We start from the raw sequence: 16,033 nt of genomic DNA, 5'->3' as shown, positions 1-16,033 counted from the left end.
TCACAACGAATTAAATTGAAATATTACTGTATAAAAATGCAATGTATGTGTATTACTTTCATACTAATATACTACTTTCAGCAAATTAGTAAATGACAAACTTAAAATTTTGTAGAAGTGTAATGGAGAACAGTAGCTAACAGAATATGAATATTTTCTAGCAAATTACTCATTAATTATTCTAAGGTCACTATTAACGTAAGCACCATTCGAAATTAATTTCCTTGTAAATAAAAGCCCACGTTAAAACCGAGACAGCTCTCTTAACAAAAATTGATAAATACATTTTTTGAAATCAGCTTTTTTCTTTTTTAAAAAAAAAACAATTTATATTTTATTTTCACATTTCTCATAAAAAAAACTAACAAGTTAACATGTTATTACATTTTCAGTATCAGCTGTCTTAAATTTATATTGAAAATAAGCATGTAAGAATAAAAATGGCTAACTTTAAACAAAATTTTTTCTTGAAAGAGTATTTCTTACTCTTCATAGCTTACTTTATCTTTTGGAAATTCAAAACTACTAAAATACAGAGGATAAAATATAGAGGATAATCGTAAAGGATAGTAAAACTGCTGTCTGAATCTTTTATTCAACAGAGATAAAAAGATAAAATTCTTATCAAATACCGAAATGCTTAAGAGATTGTACTAAGGTAGATTATTTTATTAAAAGCGCACAATACATTTCCTTGAACTATATCTTGCAAAATATTTGTCCCTTAAAACAATTATACGGTTTTTATATTGTTTTGCATTAATTTTATAACGCCCGGCCGCGTAAAAGATCCAAATTTTATCGGCTACCCGGAACCGGAGAGGTACGAAATATTCCTGATAAAAGAATCAATTTTATCCGGGTACCAGGTATTCTGACTCGACAAAATATTAGGATCCAGTACATCTCTAGTTGAGAGCCATAATTTACAGGAAAACAAAAGCATTTCCTTCTAAACTTGTCATGGAAGAATCTACAAAGTACGTTTATTAAGCTGAATGTCAAAATTATAGGAATTTATTCTGTCTTTTTTTTTTACTATTCCATTCTTAAAAAATGAATTTTTATTTCTCAAATTATTAAAAACAATGCTAAATAATCATATATTGTGTGAAATATTTAGCTTATAAAAACTATAACATAATTTCAAAAAATTGCTTAACAAGTTCACTAGGCCATTCATGCTAGTATACCATATGTCAAATGATTTGTTCAGTGTTTTGCTAGAACATTAGTTTTTTTACTAAGATGTTATTTCAAGTATAAAACTTTCCAAAATAACTACAAATAAATTTATGCTTTTATATTAATGAATTGAACCAATGCATTTATAGGAAACTTTGGCGTTTTCTTGGGATGCTAAAAATAACGTATCTTATTTCAATTACCATGTTTTTGACATGGATAAGATAACAAGATTAGAGAAAAACATCGACAAGTGCAATACACGACTTACGTTAGATACAGGAACTCTGCGCAATACTTGCTGAGATCAGCAGCGCCTAACTTGCTCCAATTGAAAAACAGGACTACATTAAATGATGCAGACATAACTGAATGTATATTGGTTCAATTATGAAAATAATAAATCAAGAGTAAATAAATAATAAAAAATAGTAAATAACATGAAATAGTAAATACGGTAAGTTAAATCTCTGCCACGCGACAATGGGAGCTTCTATTGAACATAGTGTTTTCACTCAAAATGGTCTTTTTATATTGTTTATATCTTACGATGAGCAAGAATGATTCTCTTAAGCAAGTAAATAAATAAATACAAGAAAAAAATAATGACTATTTCTCAGCATTGTCTACTAAAGGGTTAACATTTGTAAAAAATGAGAGAAATATTAAAAATTTTGTACTTAAATAACCAAGTAAACATTCTGATGTTACATAACATCAATACAAGCCTGCAAGTATTTATTTCTTATAAGATTAAATTCTCTTCTCTTTCTTTTTTGTCTCTATTCTTAAAACGCAAACTGATGTACGGCAAACATCTTGAAAGACCATTGTTTGAGTCTGTATTCCATTGTTTGAATTTCCATTTCATCTTCAGCTGCTGTTTTTTTTAAAGTACGTCTATCAAATCTGGAAGTAACATGTGACATTTAAATCGCAAATCGAAATGTCAAGATGACTCTTAACTTTTGGCATTTGTATTGAAACTCACGTGGCAGATAAAAAGTTTAAATGATGCGAAGCCATGAATTTCATTTACAATGTTCAAAAAAGTTGTTTGAATCCTAATAAATAATGAGGTTTGAAAGCACATTTTTAGTCGTTTTTTTTTTGTAACTTGTATTGTTTTTTCATTTAGTATAGAAATTAAAAAACACTTTTTTTCAATTAAAAAAAATTCTAACTCTTCAGAAATCATTTTTTTTTACATTACTAAGAAGCTTTGTCCTCTGCGTACGTATTTATTTAGTTATTGTTACTAATATTTATTACGAGTTGCAACAATCTGTAAAATTTATTTTTAAGTGGTTGTAAAATTGAGAAAAATGTGGCATTTTACGTTTTTTGTTCATACCGACGTAGTTTAACAATTCAGAGGTAAATATTATTTATTTAGTTACTGTTACTAATATTTATTAAGAGTTGCAACAATCTGTAAAATTTATGCAGAAATGGTTGTAAAATTGAGAAAAATGTGGCATTTTAAGTTTTTTATTCATACCGAAGTACTTTAACAATTTAGAGGTTAATATTATTTATTTAGTTATTGTTACTAATATTTATTAAGAGTTGCAACAATCTGTAAAATTTACGCAGAAATGGTTGTAAAATTGAGAAAAATGTGGCATTTTAAGTTTTTTATTCATACCGAAGTAGTTTAACAATTTAGAGGTAAATATTATTTATTTAGTTATTGTTACTAATATTTATTAAGAGTTGCAACAATCTGTACAATTTATTTATAAGTGGTTGTAAAATTGAGAAAAATGTGGCATTTTAAGTTTTTTATTCATACCGAAGAAGCTTAACAAATTAGAGGTAAAATACATAAAAGGAGAAAACACTTTGAAAACATCTATCAACTCAAGTGAAAGCTGAATTTAAACATATTTTATAAGCCTTAAGCAAACTAAACTGATCCTTTTTTTTCAGATCGTAGCAATCCAGTACATATTGCAAAGCACGACTTATAAGCCCTTGTCTAGTTGAAACACAGAGGCTGAGATAGCACAGAGATGGGCATCACAAGGATGCACCAGGAACTACAACGGATTTCGAACCCTCTGCCTCTACGCTATAGAGTTTTTGGCGGAATGGCGAGACTTAGTCAGAGAGGTCTCAATCCCTGTTACGCTCACTAATAATTTTAAAGGTTATTCTACATTAAGTTATACTTGAGTAACTGGGATATAAGTTATTTAACAATGGCTTAAGCTAAGATAATAATTTCTAATGAGACCATTATTTAGTTTTAAAAATATTGCATCAAGATAATTTCAGATTAATATTCATCTCCCTGTTTTGTTAATATATGGGAAGACAAAAGTTTACGTTTTACCGATATATTTTTTTAAAAATTAAACCATTATGCTTTTGCCAATTTTAGTTCAATTTCAAGAAGCCTAAGCCAGTGCTCTCCAATCACTTTGCCACCGCGAACAGCGGCTGATGATTATTTTACTGCGGCTGGCTGAGAGGGGAGAGGAGGTTTAGTGGTTCAGGTAAATTAGTTTAATGGGAGCCCATGTTCTTCAGTCGCAGTGGCTAATATGCAGTTTGTCTTGTCTAAAATTTTCCTTTAAATCTGCTGGGTCGGAAAGTGTTTAGTTCCGTCAAAATTCAACAAATGAAGTTCATCACCACTTTAAATATTACTAGGAGCTCAGTTTTCAGATCAAGCATCTATGCTGATACAGATGATTAGGTATGATTTACAGCTACCAACTTGTTCTGGCATTTAGGACAGGAATGCCATAGGATACTAAAAATGTAAAAAGTGGTGATTCGTAAAAAGCGAGATCTATTAACCCCTTAACTCGTGTGCTCGAGTTAATTCAAGCGCGCTAAACAGGCCAAACAGTGCGCACTCGAGATAATTCGAGCGGCGTTGTATTTTACGCTGCTATAATTTTTCACACTCGAATATAATCGAGAATTGCAAATAACAATGTGAAAGCTAAGAAAAGAAATCGATTTATTGATATTTATCATTTACATAGGATTGTAAGCTATAACGCTTATTTATTCAAGAATAAAATATAATGTAGCCTTTTTCCATGGAACAAAAGCGCAGTACATCAAAATTGTCCACCAAAAGAAAAGACAATGTTCTAAAGTGTGTTCTTTTACATAAAAAAAAGAGAATTTTTTTTGTCGGTTTTTTTCCAAAATATCTGTGAGTAAAGGGGTTAAACAAGATTAAAATTAGCATTAAAATTAGCACTAGGATTCAAACCTGGTTCATTTCAATGGAATTCGAACGCTCTATCCCCTTAGTCATCACGGCTCTTAAGAATTGCAGCCATCAAGAGAACAACTTAATCATGATTTTTCAACTGATCGATTTACTTAAGCAATTGCGTTGAAATTGCTTAAGCAATTGGCTAAACCAATGCTATCTCTTTATTCTCTGTGATAAAGTTCTAGGTTTTCTTGAATTGAAAACAAAAGTCCGAAATACTCTACCCAAAAAATCTCCTTTTTCAGCTTTTGAAGCATCTGAAGTAGGCAAATGTGAGACAATTTAGGTGTTTTTGGACATTAAAAATATGTGTAGTGGCTATGAAAATACAATCAAACTCCGCTATAGTGAACACGGTTTATAGTGAACTCCCGGATATAGTGAACGAAATGTTCGGTCCCGTGCCTTGCTATACGCGTATAATGTTATTTTTTACGGATATAGTGAACCAAAAAAGTGATGAAGTTGGATATAATGAACTTTTTTCTGTCTTCGACTGATTTTTTTCTTCAGTTTTTGTAATAATTTTGAAATTTCTACTTCAAAATAAACTCATATACCGATTTTTAAAACCATATTTTTTTTTCTTGTTTGCTTCTTTTATCTTACTTTCCCATCCCTAAAGAAATCAAGTAGATTTTTCCAACCCAGGCAGATGATGCACCTGTAAGGTGTCAGTGGGATCAATATGCATTTTCCGTCAGAGGGAATGAGTAATTATTCATTATTGGTCAAAGAGTTGGACACAAATATGTGTTTATAAGGCCCTCATTTCAACTCCTTTTTGCTCTCAGTGCAGTTAAAAAAAGCCTGCAAACAAGTGTCTCAAATTTAACTATGGCGAGCGGTAAACGTGAAATGTTCTCCATTGATGATAAAATGGGCATGATCAGAAGAATTGAAAAGGGATGTAATCAAGCCGATATTTGCAGGGAATATAAACTATACAAATCTACAGTTCGTTACATATGGAAAAATAGGCAATTAACATTTTCTGCTCATGGAAAAAATTTAAATGGCAGAAAAAAGTTGAGATCATAAGGATATTGAAGAAGCATTACTGAAGTGGCTCAGCATTCAAAGAAGCCGCAATCTTCCAGTATCTGGACAAATGTCGATGAATTTGCTAAGCAATTTTATGAGATTACTTTTATGTGCTCGAATGGCAGGTTAGACAAGTTTAAAAAGTGGACTGACGGAAATTCAGGAAAAATTATCTGAGAGTCGGTAAATGTTTCCATATCTGATGTTGAGGACTGCTCAACAGCTAAAGATTACTAATTTTTTTTTTGTACGCAGGACGAAGATTAATAAAGAATAACAAATGTTTTGCAACTACGTAATATTTTTCAATCATTTATTTGAAAAGCGTGTAATGAAAGGGTGGAATTTGGGAACCATTAGTTAAATTGCCCGCATAACGGATATAGTGAACGAAAATTTCGGTCCCTGGAAGGTTCACTATAGCGGGGTTTGACTTATTTAGAGTATTTTGGCTAAATACCTTTTTAATTTTTTAATGAACAAGAACAAAAAACACTCACCTAAATATGATTTTTTTTTTACGAAACAAAGATAATTTTTAAAGAAAATTGTTAAAAGACGGTTTACTAATTTATGTTTAGATGATGTACAAGAATTTATTTTATATGCAAATTCAATTTTCCATTATCATTCATTTACAAGTTATTTTTCTGTTAATCGTTTAGGTCCTTCAGATTCAGGTGTCAAAGTCCTTCATGTTTTGTGTTAACATTCCTTCAAAAAACTCATTAAATTTGCGGAAATACTATTCTATTTTTTGAACAAAATTGTTTTAAAATCGAAAGCATTTTAAAAATTGAGTTGAACAAAATCGTTTGATTTTTATTGCACATCTTAAAAATTTTAATACATTGTGCGTTTCCTTAAATGAATATGTTTCCAATGCTTTGATAACTATTAATTTATTTCCATGCCGCTGTTTAAGGCATTTAACTTATATAAAATGTTTTCGTTAACAAATTAAAAAGAAATTTGAGGAAATAAGTAGTAATTATTTTTTAATTTTGAATGAAAAAGTGGTAACAATAAATTTTATAAATTCTTATATTGTGAATTTATTGTAACAGTTGCAATAGTCAGGGAAAGAAAATGAGTTAATATTAAACCTGTCAGCTTTTAGGCTTTGCGAAAATGTATTTTCCCAGTAGTAGGGAAATGTCAATTCACTTGAGATTGTTGACCACAGAGCACGCAAATATTCTTAAGCGTAGATTGACCATTAGTTAACAGAGTCGTGCACTCGCCGCCAATTTGCTCCGGACAGCAAATATATTTTTTAAAGTGTTAGTTTATCAATTGTGATTCTTGGTTTAATAAATTCAATTTAGTAGATTTTTATCCACCACTATTTCTAAATAATTCGTAGGATTATATAATTCACCACTTTATAGCAGATATGTTCATAAAAGCAACTCCATTGCCTGCTCACCTCATTGCTCAAACAAAACTGTTATAAAATTCCAGATGAATGGGATAGGGGCCGCTTCGCGGCCCAGGTGCCCAATAAAATCAGAACACTAGGACTAGCAGATATGCATATTCATCAACTTTTCTGAAAATAACGTTTACTCATGCTGATACAATTCTGAACAACTCCAAAATCAAACAAACACAGTTTAGAGCAAGCTGCTCAATTTATTTTTGATTCTTTTTTAGTTATTCAAGCAAAGAGCTTGAAACATTCACAAAAGCAACTCCATTGCCTGCTCACCTCATTGCTCAACCAAAACTGTTATAAAATTCCAGATGAATGGGATAGGGGCCGCTTCGCGGCCCAGGTGCCCAATAAAATCAAAACACTAGGACTAGGACTAGCAGATATGCATAATCAAACTCCTATCCTGCTATCTTTCTAATAGAACATTTCAAATCACCATCAAAAACAAAAAATCCACAAAGAGAAACATCACAGCCGGAGTACCACAGGGCAGCATTCTGGGACCGATATTATACACTTATGATTTTCCTATAAACAAAGCCGATTATAACAGCATAACAGCCTATTACGCAGACGATACCGGTATTATTATTAAATCCAGAAACCCAAATCATGCTCTTCAAAAACTACAAGACCATATAGACGAAATAGAAGACTGGTGCTTAAAATGGAAAACTGCAGTAAATGCTGGAAAATCACAAATATTAATTATACAAAAAAGAAGAATTAAAATACTTCCACAACTTCAACCAAAAATGTTCAACATACCAATACCAATAGTTAAAAAAGCAAATTATCTTGGCCTTATAATCAATAGCAAACTCACCTGGAATGATCACATCAAAAGCACAATAGATAAAGCAAATGCAGCAATAATAGCCATACAACCATTAATATATAATCAGAATATGTCACTTAAACTAAAGAAGCTACTATATACAGCAATGATCCGCCCAATACTTACCTATGCCTCACCTGCCTGGACAACGATACCTCAACATCTACTGAAGAAATTAAACCAATGCCAAAACAAGATCCTTAGAAAAATAACCTGTGCAAGATGGTTCATCCGGAATACCAATATACATGCAGATCTCAAAATACCAACTCTATCACAGCATATATACAAGCTAAATGCAGATTTTTTCGATAAAGCCATAGAATGTAAAACAGCAAATTTTAATGAAATCTTTAAATTTGAAAATTATATCAAAGATAAAAACTACAGACCAATAGCTGCACATTTCACCTCCGACGCCTCATATCATAACTATCAAAACAAATAATTTCATCAACTTTTCTGAAAATAACGTTTACTCATGCTGATACAATTCTGAACAACTCCAAAATCAAACAAACACAGTTTAGAGCAAGCTGCTCAATTTATTTTTGATTCCTTTTTAGTTATTCAAGCAAAGAGCTTGAAACATTCATAAAAGCAACTCCATTGCCTGCTCACCTCATTGCTCAACCAAAACTGTTATAAAATTCCAGATGAATGGGAAAGGGGCCGCTTCGCGGCCCAGGTGCCCAATAGAATCAAAACACTAGGACACTAGCAGATATGCCATTATTTGGAGCCCCTAGCGGGGCTGATGCTAAGATAACCAACACATATGAGTATGAGAGCAGAGACGCCAACTGCTTCGGAGACGCCTAAATAATTAAATTAACGGTAAGTAACTCAAAGCAAATTTTGCAAATATTTGACTATATTTGCCAGCTTTTTAAAAGGTACAGCATGACAATAGTACTATAAAGTAGGTGTATATAATTCACCACTTTAAAGCAGAGATGCCAACTGTTTCGGAGACGCCAAAATAATTAAAATAGCGGTAAGTAACTCAAAGCAAATATTTGACTATATTTGCCAGCTTTTTAAAAGGTACAGCATGACAATAGTACTATAAAGTAGGTGTATATAATTCACCACTTTAAAGCAGAGATGCCAACTGTTTCGGAGACGCCAAAATAATTAAAATAACGGTGAGTAACTCAAAGTAAATTTTACAAATATTTGACTATATTTGCCAGCTTTTTAAAAGGTACAGCATGACAATAGTACTATAAAGTAGGTGTATATAATTCACCACTTTAAAGCAGAGATGCCAACTGCTTCGGAGACGCCAAAATAATTAAAATAACGGTAAGTAACTCAAAGCAAATATTTGACTATATTTGCCAGCTTTTTAAAAGGTACAGCATGACAATAGTACTATAAAGTAGGTGTATATAATTCACCACTTTAAAGCAGAGACGCCAACTGTTTCGGAGACGCCAAAATAATTAAAATAACGGTGAGTAACTCAAAGTAAATTTTACAAATATTTGACTATATTTGCCAGCTTTTTAAAAGGTACAGCATGACAATAGTACTATAAAGTAGGTGTATATAATTCACCACTTTAAAGCAGAGATGCCAACTGTTTCGGAGACGCCAAAATAATTAAAATAGCGGTAAGTAACTCAAAGCAAATATTTGACTATATTTGCCAGCTTTTTAAAAGGTACAGCATGACAATAGTACTATAAAGTAGGTGTATATAATTCACCACTTTAAAGCAGAGATGCCAACTGTTTCGGAGACGCCAAAATAATTAAAATAGCGGTAAGTAACTCAAAGCAAATATTTGACTATATTTGCCAGCTTTTTAAAAGGTACAGCATGACAATAGTACTATAAAGTAGGTGTATACAATTCACCACTTTAAAGCAGAGATGCCAACTGTTTCGGAGACGCCAAAATAATTAAAATAACGGTGAGTAACTCAAAGCAAATATTTGACTATATTTGCCAGCTTTTTAAAAGGTACAGCATGACAATAGTACTATAAAGTAGGTGTATATAATTCACCACTTTAAAGCAGAGATGCCAACTGTTTCGGAGACGCCAAAATAATTAAAATAACGGTGAGTAACTCAAAGTAAATTTTACAAATATTTGACTATATTTGCCACCTTTTTAAAAGGTACAGCATGACAATAGTACTATAAAGTAGGTGTATATAATTCACCACTTTAAAGCAGAGATGCCAACTGCTTCGGAGACGCCAAAATAATTAAAATAACGGTAAGTAACTCAAAGCAAATATTTGACTATATTTGCCAGCTTTTTAAAAGGTACAGCATGACAATAGTACTATAAAGTAGGTGTATATAATTCACCACTTTAAAGCAGAGATGCCAACTGTTTCGGAGACGCCAAAATAATTAAAATAGCGGTAAGTAACTCAAAGCAAATATTTGACTATATTTGCCAGCTTTTTAAAAGGTACAGCATGACAATAGTACTATAAAGTAGGTGTATATAATTCACCACTTTAAAGCAGAGATGCCAACTGTTTCGGAGACGCCAAAATAATTAAAATAGCGGTAAGTAACTCAAAGCAAATATTTGACTATATTTGCCAGCTTTTTAAAAGGTACAGCATGACAATAGTACTATAAAGTAGGTGTATATAATTCACCACTTTAAAGCAGAGATGCCAACTGTTTCGGAGACGCCAAAATAATTAAAATAGCGGTAAGTAACTCAAAGCAAATATTTGACTATATTTGCCAGCTTTTTAAAAGGTACAGCATGACAATAGTACTATAAAGTAGGTGTATATAATTCACCACTTTAAAGCAGAGATGCCAACTGTTTCGGAGACGCCAAAATAATTAAAATAACGGTGAGTAACTCAAAGCAAATATTTGACTATATTTGCCAGCTTTTTAAAAGGTACAGCATGACAATAGTACTATAAAGTAGGTGTATATAATTCACCACTTTAAAGCAGAGATGCCAACTGTTTCGGAGACGCCAAAATAATTAAAATAACGGTAAGTAACTCAAAGCAAATATTTGACTATATTTGCCAGCTTTTTAAAAGGTACAGCATGACAATAGTACTATAAAGTAGGTGTATATAATTCACCACTTTAAAGCAGAGATGCCAACTGTTTCGGAGACGCCAAAATAATTAAAATAACGGTGAGTAACTCAAAGTAAATTTTACAAATATTTGACTATATTTGCCAGCTTTTTAAAAGGTACAGCATGACAATAGTACTATAAAGTAGGTGTATATAATTCACCACTTTAAAGCAGAGATGCCAACTGCTTCGGAGACGCCAAAATAATTAAAATAACGGTGAGTAACTCAAAGTAAATTTTGCAAATATTTGACTATGTTTGCCAGCTTTTTAAAAGGTACAGCATGACAATAGTACTATAAAGTAGGTGTATATAATTCACCACTTTAAAGCAGAGATGCCAACTGCTTCGGAGACGCCAAAATAATTAAAATAACGGTAAGTAACTCAAAGTAAATTTTGCAAATATTTGACTATGTTTGCCAGCTTTTTAAGAGGTACAGCATGACAATAGTACTATAAAGTGGTGAATTATATAAGCCTACGAATTATTTAGAAATAGTGGTGAATAAAAATCTACTAAATTGAATTTATTAAGCAGAGAATTACAATTGATAAACTGCCACTTTAAAATATATATTTGCTGTCCGGAGCAAGTTGGCATCTCTGTTATACTATGCCGTGCTATACATTTCAAAAAGCAAGCAAATATTGCCAAATATTTGCAAAATTAACTGTGTAGTTGTTTACCGTTTTTCTAATTATTTTGGCGTGTCCGGAGCAGTTGGCATCTCTGGTAAGTACGTTTCTAAAAAAAAATTTTTCACAAAACGAATTCGTGTTGATATTTGACCTAGGAATTTTCTTGCGGGTAATAAAAATTTTAAGAATATTAAAATGAACTTTTTTTTGGTCCTGAACCCTTCCAAGACTGACATCGAATTTTTTCAGAGAAAGTTTTTCTTTTGGCATTTTTATCATTGAATAATATTACAAAAAAAAAAATCTGGAGTCACTTCTTGCTGATAGATCCTGAGACAGTGACATCACGTTAGTCTTTAAGGGTGAATAATGAAAAAGGACTAGTGGAACCCATACATCCCAAGTCGCAAAGTTAAGGCCGTTTTTATTGTTCGTTAACTTTAAAAATTATGCTGATTATAATTCAGAATATCGCAAAAGAATATAAATAATATTTATTTTATGACCATCACTTTTCCTCAGCTCTATTTCAGTTAATTTTCTCACGAAATGATGCTTCACAGTCATATGTTTCATTCAAAACTGCGTCTCAAAACGTACAAGTGCTGCCGATCATCCAAACAGAAGGGAAGTTCAAAAGACTGTAATGTGCAAATCTATTGTTAAAATCGAATCCAGCCCAATGGTCTACTTGGGACATATATGTCCCGTTAAGTTCGAAAGGGAAAAATTCGTTGCGTCTATTCATAGAGGGCGATAAAATTCATTTAAAAAGATTTATTTAAAATTGCTTGAGAATATGGGCAAGTTTAATCTTTGAGAATAAGGACAAATTAACATGAAAATTCTCTGTGAATACGTTGTTGTTGACGTATGCCTGTTTAGGCAGAGGGGGTGCGATTGCTCTTGTTTTTCCAGTGGCGCCATCTATGGCCAAGAATTCGACTTCTGGCGCACCATACGTCGCACCCGTTTATAGGGCGGACCCATTCGTACATCCATTCATTCATCCACAGATCGTAATTTTGACCTGAATCTGAGAACGATCGATCTCCAATCCAGTACCCCCAGAGGTATTGATTTGTTATGGGAACATGGAGGACTTTTGCGACTCGACAGATTTAACGTGCATAAGTCACTTTACTAGTCGGGGAGTCTTCGGCTCTGTGAATACGTGCAAAATAACATTAAAATGCTCTGAGACTAGGGCGAGATAACGAAACAATTTATGAGAATATGAGCAAGTTAAAATGAATTTTTGAGAATGTAGGCAAATTAATATGAAAATTTCTTGAGAATATGGGCAAATGAACACGAAAAATGTAGGAGAATAACTAAAAGTTTATATTAAAATTTCATAAGATTAAAAGTAGGGCTGCCAACTTTTTACGCTTTTTGTAATAAATCTTATTAGTGATAGCTAAGTTTATGTTTTAATACATTATTTTTTATTCATTGTAACTTATTTTACACACCACTACACATGAACGTTTTAAAAGTTCAAATGCAACGTCACTTTCGTGGTGGGGCTTTTAAAATGTAGGCAAAATTATCTGAAAGTTTTGGTTTTTAAATGTCTACGACACTATAAAATATTTTGCAGAAAGCCTAGTAGTTGGCAGGCCTGTACAAGATAGCATATATGAAATTGTAGGTGGATATGGGCAAGTTTGAATCAAAATTTGATAAGAATATTGGTAAGTTTATATGAACAGTCTATGGTAATACGGACATGTTCGCATGAAAATTTAGTCAAAATGTGCGCAGGTTTATATTAAAAACTGAGGAGAATATGGATACACTTTTATAGAAATTTTAAGAAAAAATCATCTATTTTGGATTACTTTAGTACAATATTTTGCTTGAATAAAATGAGGAAAAATCTAGATATATTTCAAAAAATTTTATTTATAAACTCATGTTCCGTAGCATTATAAAGCATATGTGTAAATTTAATGACTCATAAAATAAATGTGTATTTTATTCTATAACTTTTCAATAAATTGAGTTTTTTTTAACTTTATTTTGAAAATTATTCCCTCGCTAAACGAAAGTAAAATTGCGATTTATTTCCCTTAAGTTTCAGATAAATATTATTTTTTTTTGTTCAAAAATAGTTTAATTTAATTACAATTATAATCTTGTTTAGAGTAACTAACAACAAATACTGTAACTTAACCGCCCAATTAACTCTTAAAAATAGCTTTTTAATATCTTTTCGAAGCAATTAATTCGAAAATAATAAATTCCAAATGGACTAGAAGGGAGGATTTAAGTATTTCCTTTCCTCAAACCGTTTCGTTGATGAGGGAAAAGTCAGCTGTTTTGGGGAATTATTTAGGGATTTTCACATTTACCCGAGTCATTAATTCCCTCCGCATAGCGCTCTCAAGAAAAGGAAAGAGATGACACAGTAAATACCGAATCGATTATCTAAGCTGAGTTCTTTCGTAAGTATCGCGATGTTGCCGTTGCTCAGGAAAATAAATTTCTTTGTGATAAAGAACCTTTTGGGTTCAAATGTGCGAAGTGATATATTTCCTTGGAAGGCAGGATTGTATTTCAAGGCACAGAAGGATCATAATTCCCCTGGGAATTTATGCAAAAGTTGGGTGCTATTATGAGTATTTGTTACATACCTGAAGTGTGAAATGAAGTATCGCAGGAAGAATGAGATACGATGTATAATAAATCACACTTTTCAGTAGTTTGCATACAAGGAGATTGCTTTATTTTATGGGAAGTGACTTTATGTAAAAATATTTGGTATATTTGTTTAGATAACAAGGTGGTAAAATTTAGTATCAAATTAACTTGTGTGAAAATAACAGTTCTGTGGCTTAGAAACTATGACATAAACGGGAATATTTTTTCCATTGATATTTTTTATTTTATAACCGTCGTTGAACAACCGACCTAATTTTTTGGGTTTACGACTACTAATGTTCACCTCCGTAGACTAGTAATTTTGAACCAATCCAGAAGACAAGGAAGCTCCTGTAACAGCACCCCCAGAGGTATGATTTGTTATGGGTACATGGAGGAATTTGAGACTCGACAGATTTAACGTGTATCAGTCACCATTTACTACACCCACCATGCCGGGTCTTCGGCCAGGCGGGGATCAAACTCATCCTATTAACCAGGTAATCTCGGTCTTTGATGTTGATAAATGTTGCACCCTGACATAATGGTGATAAATGTTCAACGTAGCGTGATGCTGAAACAATGTAGATGCCCATTACTGTAGATAAAAAACTTTTTGATGGAAGGACCTATAAGCAATAATAGAGAGAACAAACGCAGAATGTCAATTGATGTCAGATTTTGAAGGTTTCAGTTGCTTAGTTCAATTACTGAAATATAAAATACTAGAATATTTCATAAATATATAGCTCATATTTTCTCCTTTTTCTTATAGTATATAATTACATTGCTTTCTAAGTGCAGAGATGCCAACTGCTCCGGACACGCCAAAATAATTTTACAAAACGGTAAATAACTACTAAGTAAATTTTGCAATTATAAAGTGGTGAATTATATAAGACTACGAACTATTTAGAAATAGTGGCGGAAAAAATCTAATCAAATTGAATTTATTAAACCAGGAATCACAATTGATAAACTACCACTTTAAAATATATATTTGCTGTCCGGAATAAGTTGGCATCTCTGTAAGTGCTGTTATATGTATTTGTTCATGCGTCAAATAGACGCGTGTTCGTAGAGATAGGTATATAAGAAACGTCCGTAAACCTAGTGTTAATATTTTATAATCTAGATGTTCAGCTGTGCTAAATAATGTGATTTCTCAGAAGAAAGGATTCATATTAAAAATTCCATTAATACAAATGATCAAAATTAGCAGAATCTTTCTATATTATAGAGGGCATTACAGTCGGCTGAAAGCACTTTTTCTAGAAGTCTTCATTTCAGAAGTGCGAAAAAATTAACCTGAATATAGGTAATATTTTTAGACCCAGTTTATTTTAGTTTATTACAAGATACTGCTTTTTATTGCCTCCCAGATTACGGCTGATAAAATAGTTCCAAAGTTTTTATTGCAGTGTTCTTGCTAAACTTCGTAGAAATCCTTTAAAGTTTTGTACTTTATATTTCATGCTGTCAGGTCTGTTCGACATTTCACTTCTTTTCAAATGTTCTTTTCCTGTTTCAGACGGATTGTAGAACATTTGAAGGAAGAAAAACAGGAGGCAATAAAGCTGTCCTAAACAGCTGTACTCAGGAAAATGCTTGCCGACAAAATCATGGATATAATGAAACAGAAAAATACAAAAACAAACAATATCCTTTGTTAATTCCATTAAATAAAATAAATATATATTTTTCTTTAATTTGATGTTTCACATTTTTAATCGAAACTATATTTTGGTAAATACTGTTCTTCATAAATGTGTCCAAATTATGCACATGTAATCAATATTCTAGTATAATTAGTTTATAATGGTTGCAGTATAGCACTGGTGTTGGTATTGTCGTAGATTTAGTACCACTCTAACTAGCATGATATCGGTCTATGAAACACTGATAGTGATATAATTCTG

Source organism: Parasteatoda tepidariorum, chromosome 3 (assembly GCF_982258835.1).
Source record: "Parasteatoda tepidariorum strain Cologne lab strain chromosome 3, Ptep-v5.0, whole genome shotgun sequence".
Lineage (NCBI taxonomy): Eukaryota > Metazoa > Arthropoda > Arachnida > Araneae > Theridiidae > Parasteatoda > Parasteatoda tepidariorum.
This window is presented reverse-complemented; position numbering follows the sequence as displayed.